The following is a 22,935-nucleotide window of genomic DNA, read 5'->3' as shown; positions in this document are numbered from 1 at the left end:
TTATAGTAAGGGGATGAATCTCTATGGTAGAGTCAGTACTTTACATGAATGCGGTCCAACGTTAATCCCCAACTTCTCTGTTGATTGTAATTAGTTGTTAAATTAGCTTTTGCACAACTCCCACTTTCCAGAATGTTGACATTCTAAGAAGGAAATAGATATGCTAAATCATCTGTTTCTGTAAACTGAAGCACATGGGTTCAATCCTTGTTTGACGTTTATGGAAGATAGCTGATATTATAGAAATGTACTTTCATTAGAACAGTGTAAAGAAAAGGTAAATTGTATTGATATGACCGCTGCGACCTGTATGCTCTAGTCGGCTGGCCCTCGCTACCTATTCGTCACCAGACCCACTGGCTCCAGGTCATCTATAAGTCTATGCTAGGTAAAGCTCCGCCTTATCTCAACTCACTGGTCACGATAAAAACACCCACCCGTAGCACTCGCTCCAGCAGATATATCTCACTGGTCATCCCCAAAGCCAACACCTCCTTTGGCTGCCTTTCCTTCCAGTTCTCTGCTGCCAATGACTGGAACGAATTGCAAAAATCGCTGAACCTGGACACTTATATTTCCCTCACTAACTTTAAACATCAGCTATCTGAGCAGCTAACCGATCGCTGCAGCTGTACATAGGCCATCTGTAAATAGCCCACCCAATCTACCTACCTCATCCCCATATTGTTTTTATTTACTTTCTGCTCTTTTGCACACCAGTATTTGTACTTGCACATCATCATCTGCTCATCTATCACTCCAGTGTTAATTTGCTAAATTGTAATTACCTCACTACCATGGCCTATTTATTACCTTACCTCCTCATGCCATTTGCACACACTGAATATAGACTTTCTTTTTTTCTATTGTGTTATTGACTGTACGCTTGTTTATTCCATTTGTAACTCTATGTTGTTGTTTGTGTCGCACTGCTTTGCTTTATCTTGGCCAGGTTGCAGTTCTCAATGAGAACTTGTTCTCCACCAGCTTACCTGGTTAAATAAAGGTGAAATAAAATAAAATAAGAAACATTTTTTATCTTTCCCAGAACGGGGATGTAGCTCAGTGGTAGAGCGCATGCTTCGCATGTATGAGGTCCTGGGTTCAATCCCCAGCTTCTCCATTTAAAATTATTGCATTGACCCAACTCCTACTTTACAGAATGTTGTAATTCTAAGCAGGAAACAGAGACGTGCTAAATAATTTGGTTTTGTAATCTGAAGAACATTCCTTCAATCCCTGTTCGTACAATTATAGAACAGAAGTGGCATGATTGCCATCTTTTATGGCGTCATTTTCAAAAACTGAAGTTTATGGGTTCGATCCCAGTCTGTACCTGGTTTAAGAATTGCTGCTATCATTTCCTTGTAGTTTCAATGGAGTGGTGTATATAAAAAGTACATTGTATTGATATTGCATTTTATCTGCAAATGAAATGGGATGGAAGCTCAGAGGGGGAGTGCATGCAAAATATGGATGAGGTCCTCGGTTCAATCCCAAGATTCTCCACTGAGTTTATTTGTGTGCCAAATTCACATTTACACAACTACTACTTTCCTGAATGTTGAAATATAATACAGAGCGTAGAGTGGCATGGTGGCCAAGTGGTAAGGCGTTGGTCTTGTAAACTGAAGATCATGGGTTCAAATCCCTTCTGTGCCTTTATGAAAGACATCTGATATCATGGACCTGTGCTTTACTTGGAGGACTTTGCAGAAAATCAAGTTGTATCAATATTGCAACACAGCTATTATAGTAAGGGGATGAATCTCTATGGTAGAGCCAGTACTTTACATGAATGCGGTCCAACGTTAATCCCCAACTTCTCTGTTGAGTGTAATTAGTTGTTAAATTAGCTTTTGCACAACTCCCACTTTCCAGAATGTTGACATTCTAAGAAGGAAATAGATATGCTAAATCATCTGTTTCTGTAAACTGAAGCACATGGGTTCAATCCTTGTTTGACGTTTATGGAAGATAGCTGATATTATGGAAATGTACTTTCATTAGAACAGTGTAAAGAAAAGGTAAATTGTATTGATATGACCGCTGCGACCTGTATGCTCTAGTCGGCTGGCCCTCGCTACCTATTCGTCACCAGACCCACTGGCTCCAGGTCATCTATAAGTCTATGCTAGGTAAAGCTCCGCCTTATCTCAACTCACTGGTCACGATAAAAACACCCACCCGTAGCACTCGCTCCAGCAGATATATCTCACTGGTCATCCCCAAAGCCAACACCTCCTTTGGCTGCCTTTCCTTCCAGTTCTCTGCTGCCAATGACTGGAACGAATTGCAAAAATCGCTGAACCTGGACACTTATATTTCCCTCACTAACTTTAAACATCAGCTATCTGAGCAGCTAACCGATCGCTGCAGCTGTACATAGGCCATCTGTAAATAGCCCACCCAATCTACCTACCTCATCCCCATATTGTTTTTATTTACTTTCTGCTCTTTTGCACACCAGTATTTGTACTTGCACATCATCATCTGCTCATCTGTCACTCCAGTGTTAATTTGCTAAATTGTAATTACCTCACTACCATGGCCTATTTATTACCTTACCTCCTCATGCCATTTGCACACACTGAATATAGACTTTCTTTTTTTCTATTGTGTTATTGACTGTACGCTTGTTTATTCCATTTGTAACTCTATGTTGTTGTTTGTGTCGCACTGCTTTGCTTTATCTTGGCCAGGTTGCAGTTCTCAATGAGAACTTGTTCTCCACTAGCTTACCTGGTTAAATAAAGGTGAAATAAAATAAAATAAGAAACATTTTTTAATTCTCCCAGAACGGGGATGTAGCTCAGTGGTAGAGCGCATGCTTTGCATGTATGAGGTCCTGGGTTCAATCCCCAGCTTCTCCATTTAAAATTATTGCATTGACCCAACTCCTACTTTACAGAATGTTGTAATTCTAAGCAGGAAACAGAGATGTGCTAAATAATTTGGTTTTGTAATCTGAAGAACATTCCTTCAATCCCTGTTCGTACAATTATAGAACAGAAGTGGCATGATTGCCATCTTTTATGGCGTCATTTTCAAAAACTGAAGTTTATGGGTTCGATCCCAGTCTGTACCTGGTTTAAGAATTGCTGCTATCATTTCCTTGTAGTTTCAATGGAGTGGTGTATATAAAAAGTACATTGTATTGATATTGCATTTTATCTGCAAATGAAATGGGATGGAAGCTCAGAGGGGGAGTGCATGCAAAATATGTATGAGGTCCTCGGTTCAATCCCAAGATTCTCCACTGAGTTTATTTGTGTGCCAAATTCACATTTACACAACTACTACTTTCCTGAATGTTGATATATAATTCAGAGCGTAGAGTGGCATGGTGGCCAAGTGGTAAGGCGTTGGTCTTGTAAACCGAAGATCATGGGTTCAAATCCCTTCTGTGCCTTTATGAAAGACATCTGATATCATGGACCTGTGCATTAATTGGAGGACTTTGCAGAAAATCAAGTTGTATCAATATTGCAACACAGCTATTATAGTAAGGGGATGAATCTCTATGGTAGAGCCAGTACTTTACATGAATGCGGTCCAACGTTAATCCCCAACTTCTCTGTTGAGTGTAATTAGTTGTTAAATTAGCTTTTGCACAACTCCCACTTTCCAGAATGTTGACATTCTAAGAAGGAAATAGATATGCTAAATCATCTGTTTCTGTAAACTGAAGCACATGGGTTCAATCCTTGTTTGACGTTTATGGAAGATAGCTGATATTATGGAAATGTACTTTCATTAGAACAGTGTAAAGAAAAGGTAAATTGTATTGATATGACCGCTGCGACCTGTATGCTCTAGTCGGCTGGCCCTCGCTACCTATTCGTCACCAGACCCACTGGCTCCAGGTCATCTATAAGTCTATGCTAGGTAAAGCTCCGCCTTATCTCAACTCACTGGTCACGATAAAAACACCCACCCGTAGCACTCGCTCCAGCAGATATATCTCACTGGTCATCCCCAAAGCCAACACCTCCTTTGGCTGCCTTTCCTTCCAGTTCTCTGCTGCCAATGACTGGAACGAATTGCAAAAATCGCTGAACCTGGACACTTATATTTCCCTCACTAACTTTAAACATCAGCTATCTGAGCAGCTAACCGATCGCTGCAGCTGTACATAGGCCATCTGTAAATAGCCCACCCAATCTACCTACCTCATCCCCATATTGTTTTTATTTACTTTCTGCTCTTTTGCACACCAGTATTTGTACTTGCACATCATCATCTGCTCATCTATCACTCCAGTGTTAATTTGCTAAATTGTAATTACCTCACTACCATGGCCTATTTATTACCTTACCTCCTCATGCCATTTGCACACACTGAATATAGACTTTCTTTTTTTCTATTGTGTTATTGACTGTACGCTTGTTTATTCCATTTGTAACTCTATGTTGTTGTTTGTGTCGCACTGCTTTGCTTTATCTTGGCCAGGTTGCAGTTCTCAATGAGAACTTGTTCTCCACTAGCTTACCTGGTTAAATAAAGGTGAAATAAAATAAAATAAGAAACATTTTTTATCTTTCCCAGAACGGGGATGTAGCTCAGTGGTAGAGCGCATGCTTCGCATGTATGAGGTCCTGGGTTCAATCCCCAGCTTCTCCATTTAAAATTATTGCATTGACCCAACTCCTACTTTACAGAATGTTGTAATTCTAAGCAGGAAACAGAGATGTGCTAAATAATTTGGTTTTGTAATCTGAAGAACATTCCTTCAATCCCTGTTCGTACAATTATAGAACAGAAGTGGCATGATTGCCATCTTTTATGGCGTCATTTTCAAAAACTGAAGTTTATGGGTTCGATCCCAGTCTGTACCTGGTTTAAGAATTGCTGCTATCATTTCCTTGTAGTTTCAATGGAGTGGTGTATATAAAAAGTACATTGTATTGATATTGCATTTTATCTGCAAATGAAATGGGATGGAAGCTCAGAGGGGGAGTGCATGCAAAATATGTATGAGGTCCTCGGTTCAATCCCAAGATTCTCCACTGAGTTTATTTGTGTGCCAAATTCACATTTACACAACTACTACTTTCCTGAATGTTGATATATAATTCAGAACGTAGAGTGGCATGGTGGCCAAGTGGTAAGGCGTTGGTCTTGTAAACCGAAGATCATGGGTTCAAATCCCTTCTGTGCCTTTATGAAAGACATCTGATATCATGGACCTGTGCATTAATTGGAGGACTTTGCAGAAAATCAAGTTGTATCATTATGGCAACTCAGCTATTATAGTAAGGGGATGAATCTCTATGGTAGAGCCAGTACTTTACATGAATGCGGTCCAACGTTAATCCCCAACTTCTCTGTTGAGTGTAATTAGTTGTTAAATTAGCTTTTGCACAACTCCCACTTTCCAGAATGTTGACATTCTAAGAAGGAAATAGATATGCTAAATCATCTGTTTCTGTAAACTGAAGCACATGGGTTCATCCTTGTTTGACGTTTATGGAAGATAGCTGATATTATGGAAATGTACTTTCATTAGAACAGTGTAAAGAAAAGGTAAATTGTATTGATATGACCACTGCGACCTGTATGCTCTAGTCGGCTGGCCCTCGCTACCTATTCGTCACCAGACCCACTGGCTCCAGGTCATCTATAAGTCTATGCTAGGTAAAGCTCCGCCTTATCTCAACTCACTGGTCACGATAAAAACACCCACCCGTAGCACTCGCTCCAGCAGATATATCTCACTGGTCATCCCCAAAGCCAACACCTCCTTTGGCTGCCTTTCCTTCCAGTTCTCTGCTGCCAATGACTGGAACGAATTGCAAAAATCGCTGAACCTGGACACTTATATTTCCCTCACTAACTTTAAACATCAGCTATCTGAGCAGCTAACCGATCGCTGCAGCTGTACATAGGCCATCTGTAAATAGCCCACCCAATCTACCTACCTCATCCCCATATTGTTTTTATTTACTTTCTGCTCTTTTGCACACCAGTATTTGTACTTGCACATCATCATCTGCTCATCTATCACTCCAGTGTTAATTTGCTAAATTGTAATTACCTCACTACCATGGCCTATTTATTACCTTACCTCCTCATGCCATTTGCACACACTGAATATAGACTTTCTTTTTTTCTATTGTGTTATTGACTGTACGCTTGTTTATTCCATTTGTAACTCTATGTTGTTGTTTGTGTCGCACTGCTTTGCTTTATCTTGGCCAGGTTGCAGTTCTCAATGAGAACTTGTTCTCCACTAGCTTACCTGGTTAAATAAAGGTGAAATAAAATAAAATAAGAAACATTTTTTATCTCTCCCAGAACGGGGATGTAGCTCAGTGGTAGAGCGCATGCTTCGCATGTATGAGGTCCTGGGTTCAATCCCCAGCTTCTCCATTTAAAATTATTGCATTGACCCAACTCCTACTTTACAGAATGTTGTAATTCTAAGCAGGAAACAGAGATGTGCTAAATAATTTGGTTTTGTAATCTGAAGAACATTCCTTCAATCCCTGTTCGTACAATTATAGAACAGAAGTGGCATGATTGCCATCTTTTATGGCGTCATTTTCAAAAACTGAAGTTTATGGGTTCGATCCCAGTCTGTACCTGGTTTAAGAATTGCTGCTATCATTTCCTTGTAGTTTCAATGGAGTGGTGTATATAAAAAGTACATTGTATTGATATTGCATTTTATCTGCAAATGAAATGGGATGGAAGCTCAGAGGGGGAGTGCATGCAAAATATGTATGAGGTCCTCGGTTCAATCCCAAGATTCTCCACTGAGTTTATTTGTGTGCCAAATTCACATTTACACAACTACTACTTTCCTGAATGTTGATATATAATACAGAGCGTAGAGTGGCATGGTGGCCAAGTGGTAAGGCGTTGGTCTTGTAAACCGAAGATCATGGGTTCAAATCCCTTCTGTGCCTTTATGAAAGACATCTGATATCATGGACCTGTGCATTAATTGGAGGACTTTGCAGAAAATCAAGTTGTATCATTATGGCAACTCAGCTATTATAGTAAGGGGATGAATCTCTATGGTAGAGCCAGTACTTTACATGAATGCGGTCCAACGTTAATCCCCAACTTCTCTGTTGAGTGTAATTAGTTGTTAAATTAGCTTTTGCACAACTCCCACTTTCCAGAATGTTGACATTCTAAGAAGGAAATAGATATGCTAAATCATCTGTTTCTGTAAACTGAAGCACATGGGTTCAATCCTTGTTTGACGTTTATGGAAGATAGCTGATATTATGGAAATGTACTTTCATTAGAACAGTGTAAAGAAAAGGTAAATTGTATTGATATGACCGCTGCGACCTGTATGCTCTAGTCGGCTGGCCCTCGCTACCTATTCGTCACCAGACCCACTGGCTCCAGGTCATCTATAAGTCTATGCTAGGTAAAGCTCCGCCTTATCTCAACTCACTGGTCACGATAAAAACACCCACCCGTAGCACTCGCTCCAGCAGATATATCTCACTGGTCATCCCCAAAGCCAACACCTCCTTTGGCTGCCTTTCCTTCCAGTTCTCTGCTGCCAATGACTGGAACGAATTGCAAAAATCGCTGAACCTGGACACTTATATTTCCCTCACTAACTTTAAACATCAGCTATCTGAGCAGCTAACCGATCGCTGCAGCTGTACATAGGCCATCTGTAAATAGCCCACCCAATCTACCTACCTCATCCCCATATTGTTTTTATTTACTTTCTGCTCTTTTGCACACCAGTATTTGTACTTGCACATCATCATCTGCTCATCTGTCACTCCAGTGTTAATTTGCTAAATTGTAATTACCTCACTACCATGGCCTATTTATTACCTTACCTCCTCATGCCATTTGCACACACTGAATATAGACTTTCTTTTTTTCTATTGTGTTATTGACTGTACGCTTGTTTATTCCATTTGTAACTCTATGTTGTTGTTTGTGTCGCACTGCTTTGCTTTATCTTGGCCAGGTTGCAGTTCTCAATGAGAACTTGTTCTCCACTAGCTTACCTGGTTAAATAAAGGTGAAATAAAATAAAATAAGAAACATTTTTTATTTCTCCCAGAACGGGGATGTAGCTCAGTGGTAGAGCGCATGCTTTGCATGTATGAGGTCCTGGGTTCAATCCCCAGCTTCTCCATTTAAAATTATTGCATTGACCCAACTCCTACTTTACAGAATGTTGTAATTCTAAGCAGGAAACAGAGATGTGCTAAATAATTTGGTTTTGTAATCTGAAGAACATTCCTTCAATCCCTGTTCGTACAATTATAGAACAGAAGTGGCATGATTGCCATCTTTTATGGCGTCATTTTCAAAAACTGAAGTTTATGGGTTCGATCCCAGTCTGTACCTGGTTTAAGAATTGCTGCTATCATTTCCTTGTAGTTTCAATGGAGTGGTGTATATAAAAAGTACATTGTATTGATATTGCATTTTATCTGCAAATGAAATGGGATGGAAGCTCAGAGGGGGAGTGCATGCAAAATATGTATGAGGTCCTCGGTTCAATCCCAAGATTCTCCACTGAGTTTATTTGTGTGCCAAATTCACATTTACACAACTACTACTTTCCTGAATGTTGATATATAATACAGAGCGTAGAGTGGCATGGTGGCCAAGTGGTAAGGCGTTGGTCTTGTAAACCGAAGATCATGGGTTCAAATCCCTTCTGTGCCTTTATGAAAGACATCTGATATCATGGACCTGTGCTTTACTTGGAGGACTTTGCAGAAAATCAAGTTGTATCAATATTGCAACACAGCTATTATAGTAAGGGGATGAATCTCTATGGTAGAGCCAGTACTTTACATGAATGCGGTCCAACGTTAATCCCCAACTTCTCTGTTGAGTGTAATTAGTTGTTAAATTAGCTTTTGCACAACTCCCACTTTCCAGAATGTTGACATTCTAAGAAGGAAATAGATATGCTAAATCATCTGTTTCTGTAAACTGAAGCACATGGGTTCATCCTTGTTTGACGTTTATGGAAGATAGCTGATATTATGGAAATGTACTTTCATTAGAACAGTGTAAAGAAAAGGTAAATTGTATTGATATGACCACTGCGACCTGTATGCTCTAGTCGGCTGGCCCTCGCTACCTATTCGTCACCAGACCCACTGGCTCCAGGTCATCTATAAGTCTATGCTAGGTAAAGCTCCGCCTTATCTCAACTCACTGGTCACGATAAAAACACCCACCCGTAGCACTCGCTCCAGCAGATATATCTCACTGGTCATCCCCAAAGCCAACACCTCCTTTGGCTGCCTTTCCTTCCAGTTCTCTGCTGCCAATGACTGGAACGAATTGCAAAAATCGCTGAACCTGGACACTTATATTTCCCTCACTAACTTTAAACATCAGCTATCTGAGCAGCTAACCGATCGCTGCAGCTGTACATAGGCCATCTGTAAATAGCCCACCCAATCTACCTACCTCATCCCCATATTGTTTTTATTTACTTTCTGCTCTTTTGCACACCAGTATTTGTACTTGCACATCATCATCTGCTCATCTATCACTCCAGTGTTAATTTGCTAAATTGTAATTACCTCACTACCATGGCCTATTTATTGCCTTACCTGCTCACGCCATTTGCACACACTGTATATAGACTTTCTTTTTTTCTATTGTGTTATTGACTGTACGCTTGTTTATTCCATTTGTAACTCTATGTTGTTGTTTGTGTCGCACTGCTTTGCTTTATCTTGGCCAGGTTGCAGTTCTCAATGAGAACTTGTTCTCCACTTGCTTACCTGGTTAAATAAAGGTGAAATAAAATAAAATAAGAAACATTTTTTATCTTCTCCCAGAACGGGGATGTAGCTCAGTGGTAGAGCGCATGCTTCGCATGTATGAGGTCCTGGGTTCAATCCCCAGCTTCTCCATTTAAAATTATTGCATTGACCCAACTCCTACTTTACAGAATGTTGTAATTCTAAGCAGGAAACAGAGACGTGCTAAATAATTTGGTTTTGTAATCTGAAGAACATTCCTTCAATCCCTGTTCGTACAATTATAGAACAGAAGTGGCATGATTGCCATCTTTTATGGCGTCATTTTCAAAAACTGAAGTTTATGGGTTCGATCCCAGTCTGTACCTGGTTTAAGAATTGCTGCTATCATTTCCTTGTAGTTTCAATGGAGTGGTGTATATAAAAAGTACATTGTATTGATATTGCATTTTATCTGCAAATGAAATGGGATGGAAGCTCAGAGGGGGAGTGCATGCAAAATATGTATGAGGTCCTCGGTTCAATCCCAAGATTCTCCACTGAGTTTATTTGTGTGCCAAATTCACATTTACACAACTACTACTTTCCTGAATGTTGATATATAATACAGAGCGTAGAGTGGCATGGTGGCCAAGTGGTAAGGCGTTGGTCTTCTAAACTGAAGATCATGGGTTCAAATCCCTTCTGTGCCTTTATGAAAGACATCTGATATCATGGACCTGTGCATTAATTGGAGGACTTTGCAGAAATTCAAGTTGTATCAATATTGCAACACAGCTATTATAGTAAGGGGATGAATCTCTATGGTAGAGCCAGTACTTTACATGAATGCGGTCCAACGTTAATCCCCAACTTCTCTGTTGAGTGTAATTCGTTGTTAAATTAGCTTTTGCACAACTCCCACTTTCCAGAATGTTGACATTCTAAGAAGGAAATAGATATGCTAAATCATCTGTTTCTGTAAACTGAAGCACATGGGTTCAATCCTTGTTTGACGTTTATGGAAGATAGCTGATATTATGGAAATGTACTTTCATTAGAACAGTGTAAAGAAAAGGTAAATTGTATTGATATGACCGCTGCGACCTGTATGCTCTAGTCGGCTGGCCCTCGCTACCTATTCGTCACCAGACCCACTGGCTCCAGGTCATCTATAAGTCTATGCTAGGTAAAGCTCCGCCTTATCTCAACTCACTGGTCACGATAAAAACACCCACCCGTAGCACTCGCTCCAGCAGATATATCTCACTGGTCATCCCCAAAGCCAACACCTCCTTTGGCTGCCTTTCCTTCCAGTTCTCTGCTGCCAATGACTGGAACGAATTGCAAAAATCGCTGAACCTAGACACTTATATTTCCCTCACTAACTTTAAACATCAGCTATCTGAGCAGCTAACCGATCGCTGCAGCTGTACATAGGCCATCTGTAAATAGCCCACCCAATCTACCTACCTCATCCCCATATTGTTTTTATTTACTTTCTGCTCTTTTGCACACCAGTATTTGTACTTGCACATCATCATCTGCTCATCTATCACTCCAGTGTTAATTTGCTAAATTGTAATTACCTCATTACCATGGCCTATTTATTACCTTACCTCCTCATGCCATTTGCACACACTGAATATAGACTTTCTTTTTTTCTATTGTGTTATTGACTGTACGCTTGTTTATTCCATTTGTAACTCTATGTTGTTGTTTGTGTCGCACTGCTTTGCTTTATCTTGGCCAGGTTGCAGTTCTCAATGAGAACTTGTTCTCCACTAGTTTACCTGGTTAAATAAAGGTGAAATAAAATAAAATAAGAAACATTTTTTCTCTCTACCAGAACGGGGATGTAGCTCAGTGGTAGAGCGCATGCTTCGCATGTATGAGGTCTTGGATTCAATCCCCAGCATCTCCATTTAAAATTACTGCATTGACCCAACCAACTCCTACATTACAGAATGTTGTAATTCTAAGCAGGAAACAGAGATGTGCTAAATAATTTGGTCTTGTAATCTGAAGAACATTCCTTCAATCCCTGTTCGTACAATTATAGAACAGAAGTGGCATGATTGCCATCTTTTATGGCGTCATTTTCAAAAACTGAAGTTTATGGGTTCGATCCCAGTCTGTACCTGGTTTAAGAATTGCTGCTATCATTTCCTTGTAGTTTCAATGGAGTGGTGTATATAAAAAGTACATTGTATTGATATTGCATTTTATCTGCAAATGAAATGGGATGGAAGCTCAGAGGGGGAGTGCATGCAAAATATGGATGAGGTCCTCGGTTCAATCCCAAGATTCTCCACTGAGTTTATTTGTGTGCCAAATTCACATTTACACAACTACTACTTTCCAGAATGTTGATATATCATTAACAGCGTAGAGTGGCATGGTGGCCAAGTGGTAAGGTGTCGGTCTCGTAAACCGAAGATCATGGGTTCAAATCCCATCCGTGCCTTTATGACAGACATCGGATATCATGGACCTGTGTTTTTATTGGAGGACTTTGCAGAAAAAGCAAGTTGTGTCAATATGGCAACACAGTTATTATAGTAAGGGGATGTATCTCTATGGTAGAGCCAGTACTTTACATGTATGCGGTCCAACGTTAATCCTCAACTTCTCTGTTGACTGTATTTACTTGTTAAATTAGCTTTTGCACAACTCCCACTTTCCAGAATGTTGACATTCTAAGAAGGAAATAGATATGCTAAATCATCTGTTTCTGTAAACTGAAGCACATGGGTTCAATCCTTGTTCGACGTTTATGGAAGATAGCTGATATTATGTAAATGTACTTTCATTAGAACAGTGTAAAGAAAAGGTCAATTGTATTGATATGACCACTGCGACCTGTATGCTCTAGTCGGCTGGCCCTCGCTACCTATTCGTCACCAGACCCACTGGCTCCAGGTCATCTATAAGTCTATGCTAGGTAAAGCTTCGTCTTATCTCAGCTCACTGGTCACGATAACAACACCCACCCGTAGCACGCGCTCCAGCAGGTATATCTCACTGGTCATCCTCAAAGCCAACACCTCCTTTGGCTGCCTTTCCTTCCAGTTCTCTGCTGCCAATGACTGCAACGAATTGCAAAAATCGCTGAACCTGGACACTTATATTTCCCTCACTAACTTTAAACATCAGCTATCTGAGCAGCTAACCGATCGCTGCAGCTGTACATAGGCCATCTGTAAATAGCCCACCCAATCTACCTACCTCATCCCCATATTGTTTTTATTTACTTTCTGCTCTTTTGCACACCAGTATTTGTACTTGCACATCATCATCTGCTCATCTATCACTCCAGTGTTAATTTGCTAAATTGTAATTACCTCGCTACCATGGCCTATTTATTACCTTACCTCCTCATGCCATTTGCACACACTGAATATAGACTTTCTTTTTTTCTATTGTGTTATTGACTGTACGCTTGTTTATTCCATTTGTAACTCTATGTTGTTGTTTGTGTCACACTGCCTTGCTTTATCTTGGCCAGGTTGCAGTTCTCAATGAGAACTTGTTCTCCACCAGCTTACCTGGTTAAATAAAGGTGAAATAAAATAAAATAAGATACATTTTTAATCTTTCCCGGAACGTGGATGTATTTCAGTGGTAGAGCGCATGCTTTGCATGTATGAGGTCCTGGGTTCATTCCCCAACATCTCCATTTAAAATTACTGCATTGACCCAACTCCTACTTTACAGAATGTTGTAATTCTAAGCAGGAAACAGAGACGTGCTAAATAATTTGGTTTTGTAATCTGAAGAACATTCCTTCAATCCCTGTTCGTACAATTATAGAACAGAAGTGGCATGATTGCCATCTTTTATGGCGTCATTTTCAAAAACTGAAGTTTATGGGTTCGATCCCAGTCTGTACCTGGTTTAAGAATTGCTGCTATCATTTCCTTGTAGTTTCAATGGAGTGGTGTATATAAAAAGTACATTGTATTGATATTGCATTTTATCTGCAAATGAAATGGGATGGAAGCTCAGAGGGGGAGTGCATGCAAAATATGGATGAGGTCCTCGGTTCAATCCCAAGATTCTCCACTGAGTTTATTTGCGTGCCAAATTCACATTTACACAACTACTACTTTCCTGAATGTTGATATATAATTCAGAACGTAGAGTGGCATGGTGGCCAAGTGGTAAGGCGTTGGTCTTGTAAACCGAAAATCATGGGTTCAAATCCCTTCTGTACCTTTATGAAAGACATCTGATATCATGGACCTGTGCATTAATTGGAGGACTTTGCAGAAAATCAAGTTGTATCAATATTGCAACACAGCTATTATAGTAAGTGGATGAATCTCTATGGTAGAGCCAGTACTTTACATGAATGCGGTCCAACGTTCATCCCCAACTTCTCTGTTAAGTGTAATTAGTTGTTAAATTAGATTTTGCACAACTCCCACTTTCCAGAATGTTGACATTCTAAGAAGGAAATAGATATGCTAAATCATCTGTTTCTGTAAACTGAAGCACATGGGTTCATCCTTGTTTGACGTTTATGGAAGATAGCTGATATTATGGAAATGTACTTTCATTAGAACAGTGTAAAGAAAAGGTAAATTGTATTGATATGACCACTGCGACCTGTATGCTCTAGTCGGCTGGCCCTCGCTACCTATTCGTCACCAGACCCACTGGCTCCAGGTCATCTATAAGTCTATGCTAGGTAAAGCTCCGCCTTATCTCAACTCACTGGTCACGATAAAAACACCCACCCGTAGCACTCGCTCCAGCAGATATATCTCACTGGTCATCCCCAAAGCCAACACCTCCTTTGGCTGCCTTTCCTTCCAGTTCTCTGCTGCCAATGACTGGAACGAATTGCAAAAATCGCTGAACCTGGACACTTATATTTCCCTCACTAACTTTAAACGTCAGCTATCTGAGCAGCTAACCGATCGCTGCAGCTGTACATAGGCCATCTGTAAATAGCCCACCCAATCTACCTACCTCATCCCCATATTGTTTTATTTACTTTCTGTTCTTTTGCACACCAGTATTTGTACTTGCACATCATCATCTGCTCATCTGTCACTCCAGTGTTAATTTGCTAAATTGTAATTACCTCACTACCATGGCCTATTTATTACCTTACCTCCTCATGCCATTTGCACACACTGAATATAGACTTTCTTTTTTTCTATTGTGTTATTGACTGTACGCTTGTTTATTCAATTTGTAACTCTATGTTGTTGTTTGTGTCGCACTGCTTTGCTTTATCTTGGCCAGGTTGCAGTTCTCAATGAGAACTTGTTCTCCACTAGCTTACCTGGTTAAATAAAGGTGAAATAAAATAAAATAAGATACATTTTTAATTTTTCCCAGAACGGGGATGTAGCTCAGTGGTAGAGCGCATGCTTTTCATGTATGAGGTCCTGGGTTCAATCCCCAGCATCTCCATTTAAAATTACTGCATTGACCCAACCAACTCCTACTTTACAGAATGTTGTAATTCTAAGCAGGAAACAGAGATGTGCTAAATAATTTGGTTTTGTAATCTGAAGAACATTCCTTCAATCCCTGTTCGTACAATTATAGAACAGAAGTGGCATGATTGCCATCTTTTATGGCGTCATTTTCAAAAACTGAAGTTTATGGGTTCGATCCCAGTCTGTACCTGGTTTAAGAATTGCTGCTATCATTTCCTTGTAGTTTCAATGGAGTGGTGTATATAAAAAGTACATTGTATTGATATTGCATTTTATCTGCAAATGAAATGGGATGGAAGCTCAGAGGGGGAGTGCATGCAAAATATGGATGAGGTCCTCGGTTCAATCCCAAGATTTTCCACTGAGTTTATTTGTGTGCCAAATTCACATTTACACAACTACTACTTTCCAGAATGTTGATATATCATTAACAGCGTAGAGTGGCATGGTGGCCAAGTGGTAAGGTGTCGGTCTCGTAAACCGAAGATCATGGGTTCAAATCCCATCCGTGCCTTTATGACAGACATCGGATATCATGGACTTGTGTTTTTATTGGAGGACTTTGCAGAAAAAGCAAGTTGTGTCAATATGGCAACACAGTTATTATAGTAAGGGGATGTATCTCTATGGTTGAGCCAGTACTTTACATGAATGCGGTCCAACGTTAATCCCCAACTTCTCTGTTGACTGTATTTACTTGTTAAATTAGCTTTTGCACAACTCCCACTTTCCAGAATGTTGACATTCTAAGAAGGAAATAGATATGCTAAATCATCTGTTTCTGTAAACTGAAGCACATGGGTTCAATCCTTGTTCGACGTTTATGGAAGATAGCTGATATTATGTAAATGTACTTTCATTAGAACAGTGTAAAGAAAAGGTCAATTGTATTGATATGACCACTGCGACCTGTATGCTCTAGTCGGCTGGCCCTCGCTACCTATTCGTCACCAGACCCACTGGCTCCAGGTCATCTATAAGTCTATGCTAGGTAAAGCTTCGTCTTATCTCAGCTCACTGGTCACGATAACAACACCCACCCGTAGCACGCGCTCCAGCAGGTATATCTCACTGGTCATCCTCAAAGCCAACACCTCCTTTGGCCACCTTTCCTTCCAGTTCTCTGCTGCCAATGACTGGAACGAATTGCAAAAATCGCTGAAGCTGGACACTTATATTTCCCTTACTAACTTTAAACATCAGCTATCTGAGCAGCTAACCGATCGCTGCAGCTGTATATAGGCCATCTGTAAATAGCCCACCCAATCTACCTACCTCATCCCCATATTGTTTTTATTTACTTTCTGCTCTTTTGCACACCAGTATTTCTACTTGCACATCATCATCTGCTCATCTATCACTCCAGTGTTAATTTGCTAAATTGTAATTACCTCACTACCATGGCCTATTTATTACCTTACCTCCTCACGCCATTTGCACACACTGTATATAGACTTTCTTTTTTCTATTGTGTTATTGACTGTATGCTTGTTTATTCCATTTGTAACTCTGTGTTGTTGTTTGTGTCGCACTGCTTTGCTTTATCTTGGCCAGGTCGCAGTTCTCAATGAGAACTTGTTCTCCACTAGTTTACCTGGTTAAATAAAGGTGAAATAAAATAAAATAAGGAACATTTTATAATTCTCCAAGAACGGGGATGTAGCTCAGTGGTAGAGCGCGTGCTTTGCATGTATGAGGTCCTGGGTTCAATCCCCAGCTTCTCCATTTAAAATTATTGCATTGACCCAACTCCTACTTTACAGAATGTTGTAATTCTAAGCAGGAAACAGAGATGTGCTAAAAAATTTGGTTTTGTAATCTGAAGAACATTCCTTCAATCCCTGTTCGTACAATTATAGAACAGAAGTGGCATGATTGCCATCTTTTATGGCGTCATTTTCAAAAACTGAAGTTTATGGGTTCGATCCCAGTCTGTACCTGGTTTAAGAATTGCTGCTATCATTTCCTTGTAGTTTCAATGGAGTGGTGTATATAAAAAGTACATTGTATTGATATTGCATTTTATCTGCAAATGAAATGGGATGGAAGCTCAGAGGGGGAGTGCATGCAAAATATGTATGAGCTCCTCGGTTCAATCCCAAGATTCTCCACTGAGTTTATTTGTGTGCCAAATTCACATTTACACAACTACTACTTTCCTGAATGTTGAGATATAATTCAGAACGTAGAGTGGCATGGTGGCCAAGTGGTAAGGCGCTGGTCTTGTAAACCGAAGATCATGGGTTCAAATCCCTTCTGTGCCTTTATGAAAGACATCTGATATCATGGACCTGTGCATTAATTGGAGGACTTTGCAGAAAATCAAGTTGTATCAATATTGCAACTCAGCTATTATAGTAAGGGGATGAATCTCTATGGTAGAGCCAGTACTTTACATGAATGCGGTCCAACGTTAATCCCCAACTTCTCTGTTGACTGTATTTACTTGTTAAATTAGCTTTTGCACAACTCCCACTTTCCAGAATGTTGACATTCTAAGAAGGAAATAGATATGCTAAATCATCTGTTTCTGTAAACTGAAGCACATGGGTTCATCCTTGTTTGATGTTTATGGAAGATAGCTGATATTATGGAAATGTACTTTCATTAGAACAGTGTAAAGAAAAGGTCAATTGTATTGATATGACAACTGCGACCTGTATGCTCTAGTCGGCTGGCCCTCGCTACCTATTCGTCACCAGACCCACTGGCTCCAGGTCATCTATAAGTCTATGCTAGGTAAAGCTCCGCCTTATCTCAACTCACTGGTCACGATAAAAACACCCACCCGTAGCACTCGCTCCAGCAGATATATCTCACTGGTCATCCCCAAAGCCAACACCTCCTTTGGCTGCCTTTCCTTCCAGTTCTCTGCTGCCAATGACTGGAACGAATTGCAAAAATCGCTGAACCTGGACACTTATATTTCCCTCACTAACTTTAAACATCAGCTATCTGAGCAGCTAACCGATCGCTGCAGCTGTACATAGGCCATCTGTAAATAGCCCACCCAATCTACCTACCTCATCCCCATATTGTTTTTATTTACTTTCTGCTCTTTTGCACACCAGTATTTGTACTTGCACATCATCATCTGCTCATCTGTCACTCCAGTGTTAATTTGCTAAATTGTAATTACCTCACTACCATGGCCTATTTATTACCTTACCTCCTCATGCCATTTGCACACACTGAATATAGACTTTCTTTTTTTCTATTGTGTTATTGACTGTACGCTTGTTTATTCCATTTGTAACTCTATGTTGTTGTTTGTGTCGCACTGCTTTGCTTTATCTTGGCCAGGTTGCAGTTCTCAATGAGAACTTGTTCTCCACTAGCTTACCTGGTTAAATAAAGGTGAAATAAAATAAAATAAGATACATTTTTCATCTTTCCAAGAACGGGGATGTAGCTCTGTGGTAGAGCGCATGCGTTGCATGTATGAGGTCCTGGGTTCAATCCCCAGCATCTCCATTTAAAGTTATTGCATTGACCCAACTCCTACTTTACAGAATGTTGTAATTCTAAGCAGGAAACAGAGACGTGCTAAATAATTTGGTTTTGTAATCTGAAGAACATTCCTTCAATCCCTGTTCGTACAATTATAGAACAGAAGTGGCATGATTGCCATCTTTTATGGCGTCATTTTCAAAAACTGAAGTTCATGGGTTCGATCCCAGTCTGTACCTGGTTTAAGAATTGCTGCTATCATTTCATTGTAGTTTCAATGGAGTGGTGTATATAAAAAGTACATTGTATTGATATTGCATTTTATCTGCAAATGAAATGGGATGGAAGCTCAGAGGGGGAGTGCATGCAAAATATGGATGAGGTCCTCGGTTCAATCCCAAGATTCTCCACTGAGTTTATTTGTGTGCCAAATTCACATTTACACAACTACTACTTTCCAGAATGTTGATATATCATTAACAGCGTAGAGTGGCATGGTGGCCAAGTGGTAAGGCGTCAGTCTCGTAAACCGGAGATCATGGGTTCAAATCCCATCCGTGCCTTTATGACAGACATCTGATATCATGGACCTGTGTTTTTATTGGAGGACTTTGCAGAAAAAGCAAGTTGTGTCAATATGGCAACACAGTTATTATAGTAAGGGGATGTATCTCTATGGTAGAGCCAGTACTTTACATGTATGCGGTCCAACGTTAATCCCCAACTTCTCTGTTGACTGTATTTACTTGTTAAATTAGCTTTTGCACAACTCCAACTTTCCAGAATGTTGACATTCTAAGAAGGAAATAGATATGCTAAATCATCTGTTTCTGTAAACTGAAGCACATGGGTTCAATCCTTGTTCGACGTTTATGGAAGATAGCTGATATTATGTAAATGTACTTTCATTAGAACAGTGTAAAGAAAAGGTAAATTGTGTTGATATGACTACTGCGACCTGTATGGTCTAGTCGGCAGGCCCTCGCTACCTATTCGTCACCAGACCCACTGGCTCCAGGTCATCTATAAGTCTATGCTAGGTAAAGCTTCGTCTTATCTCAGCTCACTGGTCACGATAACAACACCCACCCGTAGCACGCGCTCCAGCAGGTATATCTCACTGGTCATCCTCAAAGCCAACACCTCCTTTGGCCACCTTTCCTTCCAGTTCTCTGCCGCCAATGACTGGAACGAATTGCAAAAATCGCTGAAGCTGGACACTTATATTTCCCTTACTAACTTTAAACATCAGCTATCTGAGCAGCTAACCGATCGCTGCAGCTGTATATAGGCCATCTGTAAATAGCCCACCCAATCTACCTACCTCATCCCCATATTGTTTTTATTTACTTTCTGCTCTTTTGCACACCAGTATTTCTACTTGCACATTATCATCTGCTCATCTTTCACTCCAGTATTAATTTGCTAAATTGTAATTACTTCGCTACTATGGCCTATTTATTGCCTTACCTCCTCATGCCATTTGCACACACTGAATATAGACTTTCGTTTTTTCTATTGTGTTATTGACTGTACGCTTGTTTATTCCATTTGTAACTCTGTGTTGTTGTATGTGTCGCACTGCTTTGCTTTATCTTGGCCAGGTCGCAGTTCTCAATGAGAACTTGTTCTCCACTAGTTTACCTGGTTAAATAAAGGTGAAATAAAATAAAATAAGATACATTTTTTATCTTTCCCAGAAAGGGGATGTAGCTCAGTGGTAGAGCGCATGCTTCGCATGTATGAGGTCCTGGGTTCAATCCCCAGCTTCTCCATTTAAAATTATTGCATTGACCCAACTCCTACTTTACAGAATGTTGTAATTCTAAGCAGGAAACAGAGATGTGCTAAATAATTTGGTCTTGTAATCTGAAGAACATCCCTTCAATCCCTGTTCGTACAATTATAGAACAGAAGTGGCATGATTGCCATCTTTTATGGCGTCATTTTCAAAAACTGAAGTTTATGGGTTCGATCCCAGTCTGTACCTGGTTTAAGAATTGCTGCTATCATTTCCTTGTAGTTTCAATGGAGTGGTGTATATAAAAAGTACATTGTATTGATATTGCATTTTATCTGCAAATGAAATGGGATGGAAGCTCAGAGGGGGAGTGCATGCAAAATATGTATGAGCTCCTCGGTTCAATCCCAAGATTCTCCACTGAGTTTATTTGTGTGCCAAATTCACATTTACACAACTACTACTTTCCTGAATGTTGAGATATAATTCAGAACGTAGAGTGGCATGGTGGCCAAGTGGTAAGGTGTTGGTCTTGTAAACCGAAGATCATGGGTTCAAATCCCTTCTGTGCCATTATGAAAGACATCTGATATCATGGACCTGTGCATTAATTGGAGGACTTTGCAGAAAATCAATTTGTATCATTATGGCAACTCAGCTATTATAGTAAGGGGATGAATCTCTATGGTAGAGCCAGTACTTTACATGAATGCGGTCCAACGTTAATCCCCAACTTCTCTGTTGAGTGTAATTAGTTGTTAAATTAGCTTTTGTACAACTCCCACTTTCCAGAATGTTGACATTCTAAGAAGGAAATAGATATGCTAAATCATCTGTTTCTGTAAACTGAAGCACATGGGTTCAATCCTTGTTTGACGTTTATGGAAGATAGCTGATATTATAGAAATGTACTTTCATTAGAACAGTGTAAAGAAAAGGTAAATTTTATTGATATGACCACTGCGACCTGTATGCTCTAGTCGGCTGGCCCTCGCTACCTATTCGTCACCAGACCCACTGGCTCCAGGTCATCTATAAGTCTATGCTTGGTAAAGCTCCGCCTTATCTCAACTCACTGGTCACGATAAAAACACCCACCAGTAGCACTCGCTCCAGCAGATATATCTCACTGGTCATCCCCAAAGCCAACACCTCCTTTGGCTGCCTTTCCTTCCAGTTCTCTGCTGCCAATGACTGGAACGAATTGCAAAAATCGCTGAACCTGGACACTTATATTTCCCTCACTAACTTTAAACATCAGCTATCTGAGCAGCTAACCGATCGCTGCAGCTGTACATAGGCCATCTGTAAATAGCCCACCCAATCTACCTACCTCATCCCCATATTGTTTTTATTTACTTTCTGCTCTTTTGCACACCAGTATTTGTACTTGCACATCATCATCTGCTCATCTATCACTCCAGTGTTAATTTGCTAAATTGTAATTACATCACTACCATGGCCTATTTATTACCTTACCTCCTCATGCCATTTGCACACACTGAATATAGACTTTCTTTTTTTCTATTGTGTTATTGACTGTACGCTTGTTTATTCCATTTGTAACTCTATGTTGTTGTTTGTGTCGCACTGCTTTGCTTTATCTTGGCCAGGTTGCAGTTCTCAATGAGAACTTGTTCGCCACTAGCTTACCTGGTTAAATAAAGGTGAAATAAAATAAAATAAGATACATTTTTAATGTTTCCCAGAACGGGGATGTAGCTCAGTGGTAGAGCGCATCCTTCGCATGTATGAGGTCCTGGGTTCAATCCCCAGCATCTCCATTTAAAATTATTGCATTGACCCAACTCCTACTTTACAGAATGTTGTAATTCTAAGCAGGAAACAGAGACGTGCTAAATAATTTGGTTTTGTAATCTGAAGAACATTCCTTCAATCCCTGTTCGTACAATTATAGAACAGAAGTGGCATGATTGCCATCTTTTATGGCGTCATTTTCAAAAACTGAAGTTTATGGGTTTGATCCCAGTCTGTACCTGGTTTAAGAATTGCTGCTATCATTTCCTTGTAGTTTCAATGGAGTGGTGTATATAAAAAGTACATTGTATTGATATTGCATTTTATCTGCAAATGAAATGGGATGGAAGCTCAGAGGGGGAGTGCATGCAAAATATGGATGAGGTCCTCGGTTCAATCCCAAGATTCTCCACTGAGTTTATTTGTGTGCCAAATTCACATTTACACAACTACTACTTTCCTGAATGTTGAGATATAATTCAGAATGTAGAGTGGCATGGTGGCCAAGTGGTAAGGTGTTGGTCTTGTAAACCGAAGATCATGGGTTCAAATCCCTTCTGTGCCTTTATGAAAGACATCTGATATCATGGACCTGTGCATTAATTGGAGGACTTTGCAGAAAATCAAGTTGTATCATTATGGCAACTCAGCTATTATAGTAAGGGGATGAATCTCTATGGTAGAGCCAGTACTTTACATGAATGCGGTCCAACGTTAATCCCCAACTTCTCTGTTGAGTGTAATTAGTTGTTAAATTAGCTTTTGCACAACTCCCACTTTCCAGAATGTTGACATTCTAAGAAGGAAATAGATATGCTAAATCATCTGTTTC

The 22,935-nt window shown here is 40.0% G+C and overlaps 23 non-coding genes across 23 annotated transcripts; all 23 read left to right on the top strand.

Moving 5' to 3' along the window:
* The first annotated feature begins 1,051 nt into the window (after positions 1 to 1,051).
* trnaa-cgc (transfer RNA alanine (anticodon CGC)) lies at positions 1,052 to 1,123 on the top strand. The gene has a single exon. It is a non-coding gene; the product is annotated as a tRNA-Ala (tRNA).
* Positions 1,124 to 1,590: 467 nt separating this feature from the next.
* On the top strand, positions 1,591 to 1,662 carry trnat-ugu (transfer RNA threonine (anticodon UGU)). Its single transcript has one exon. It is a non-coding gene; the product is annotated as a tRNA-Thr (tRNA).
* Positions 1,663 to 2,801: 1,139 nt separating this feature from the next.
* trnaa-ugc (transfer RNA alanine (anticodon UGC)) lies at positions 2,802 to 2,873 on the top strand. Its single transcript has one exon. It is a non-coding gene; the product is annotated as a tRNA-Ala (tRNA).
* A 467-nt stretch (positions 2,874 to 3,340) lies between these two features.
* On the top strand, positions 3,341 to 3,412 carry trnat-ugu (transfer RNA threonine (anticodon UGU)). Its single transcript has one exon. It is a non-coding gene; the product is annotated as a tRNA-Thr (tRNA).
* Positions 3,413 to 4,551: 1,139 nt separating this feature from the next.
* Positions 4,552 to 4,623, top strand: trnaa-cgc (transfer RNA alanine (anticodon CGC)). Its single transcript has one exon. It is a non-coding gene; the product is annotated as a tRNA-Ala (tRNA).
* Positions 4,624 to 5,090: 467 nt separating this feature from the next.
* On the top strand, positions 5,091 to 5,162 carry trnat-ugu (transfer RNA threonine (anticodon UGU)). The gene has a single exon. It is a non-coding gene; the product is annotated as a tRNA-Thr (tRNA).
* A 1,138-nt stretch (positions 5,163 to 6,300) lies between these two features.
* On the top strand, positions 6,301 to 6,372 carry trnaa-cgc (transfer RNA alanine (anticodon CGC)). Its single transcript has one exon. It is a non-coding gene; the product is annotated as a tRNA-Ala (tRNA).
* Positions 6,373 to 6,839: 467 nt separating this feature from the next.
* Positions 6,840 to 6,911, top strand: trnat-ugu (transfer RNA threonine (anticodon UGU)). Its single transcript has one exon. It is a non-coding gene; the product is annotated as a tRNA-Thr (tRNA).
* Positions 6,912 to 8,050: 1,139 nt separating this feature from the next.
* On the top strand, positions 8,051 to 8,122 carry trnaa-ugc (transfer RNA alanine (anticodon UGC)). The gene has a single exon. It is a non-coding gene; the product is annotated as a tRNA-Ala (tRNA).
* A 467-nt stretch (positions 8,123 to 8,589) lies between these two features.
* Positions 8,590 to 8,661, top strand: trnat-ugu (transfer RNA threonine (anticodon UGU)). The gene has a single exon. It is a non-coding gene; the product is annotated as a tRNA-Thr (tRNA).
* Positions 8,662 to 9,800: 1,139 nt separating this feature from the next.
* trnaa-cgc (transfer RNA alanine (anticodon CGC)) lies at positions 9,801 to 9,872 on the top strand. Its single transcript has one exon. It is a non-coding gene; the product is annotated as a tRNA-Ala (tRNA).
* A 467-nt stretch (positions 9,873 to 10,339) lies between these two features.
* On the top strand, positions 10,340 to 10,411 carry trnar-ucu (transfer RNA arginine (anticodon UCU)). Its single transcript has one exon. It is a non-coding gene; the product is annotated as a tRNA-Arg (tRNA).
* Positions 10,412 to 11,550: 1,139 nt separating this feature from the next.
* On the top strand, positions 11,551 to 11,622 carry trnaa-cgc (transfer RNA alanine (anticodon CGC)). The gene has a single exon. It is a non-coding gene; the product is annotated as a tRNA-Ala (tRNA).
* Positions 11,623 to 12,093: 471 nt separating this feature from the next.
* Positions 12,094 to 12,165, top strand: trnat-cgu (transfer RNA threonine (anticodon CGU)). The gene has a single exon. It is a non-coding gene; the product is annotated as a tRNA-Thr (tRNA).
* A 2,888-nt stretch (positions 12,166 to 15,053) lies between these two features.
* On the top strand, positions 15,054 to 15,125 carry trnae-uuc (transfer RNA glutamic acid (anticodon UUC)). The gene has a single exon. It is a non-coding gene; the product is annotated as a tRNA-Glu (tRNA).
* Positions 15,126 to 15,596: 471 nt separating this feature from the next.
* trnat-cgu (transfer RNA threonine (anticodon CGU)) lies at positions 15,597 to 15,668 on the top strand. Its single transcript has one exon. It is a non-coding gene; the product is annotated as a tRNA-Thr (tRNA).
* Positions 15,669 to 16,807: 1,139 nt separating this feature from the next.
* Positions 16,808 to 16,879, top strand: trnaa-ugc (transfer RNA alanine (anticodon UGC)). Its single transcript has one exon. It is a non-coding gene; the product is annotated as a tRNA-Ala (tRNA).
* Positions 16,880 to 17,346: 467 nt separating this feature from the next.
* trnat-ugu (transfer RNA threonine (anticodon UGU)) lies at positions 17,347 to 17,418 on the top strand. The gene has a single exon. It is a non-coding gene; the product is annotated as a tRNA-Thr (tRNA).
* A 1,677-nt stretch (positions 17,419 to 19,095) lies between these two features.
* trnat-cgu (transfer RNA threonine (anticodon CGU)) lies at positions 19,096 to 19,167 on the top strand. The gene has a single exon. It is a non-coding gene; the product is annotated as a tRNA-Thr (tRNA).
* A 1,140-nt stretch (positions 19,168 to 20,307) lies between these two features.
* On the top strand, positions 20,308 to 20,379 carry trnaa-cgc (transfer RNA alanine (anticodon CGC)). The gene has a single exon. It is a non-coding gene; the product is annotated as a tRNA-Ala (tRNA).
* A 467-nt stretch (positions 20,380 to 20,846) lies between these two features.
* trnat-ugu (transfer RNA threonine (anticodon UGU)) lies at positions 20,847 to 20,918 on the top strand. The gene has a single exon. It is a non-coding gene; the product is annotated as a tRNA-Thr (tRNA).
* A 1,139-nt stretch (positions 20,919 to 22,057) lies between these two features.
* trnaa-cgc (transfer RNA alanine (anticodon CGC)) lies at positions 22,058 to 22,129 on the top strand. Its single transcript has one exon. It is a non-coding gene; the product is annotated as a tRNA-Ala (tRNA).
* A 467-nt stretch (positions 22,130 to 22,596) lies between these two features.
* trnat-ugu (transfer RNA threonine (anticodon UGU)) lies at positions 22,597 to 22,668 on the top strand. The gene has a single exon. It is a non-coding gene; the product is annotated as a tRNA-Thr (tRNA).
* The last annotated feature ends 267 nt before the right edge of the window (positions 22,669 to 22,935 follow it).

The sequence above is a fragment of the Salmo salar genome, unplaced genomic scaffold, assembly GCF_965601325.2.
Source record: "Salmo salar unplaced genomic scaffold, fSalSal1 ptg000588l, whole genome shotgun sequence".
Taxonomy (NCBI): Eukaryota; Metazoa; Chordata; class Actinopteri; order Salmoniformes; family Salmonidae; genus Salmo; species Salmo salar.
Note: the sequence above shows the minus strand (reverse complement) of the source record. Positions and strands in the feature narration are given on the sequence as shown.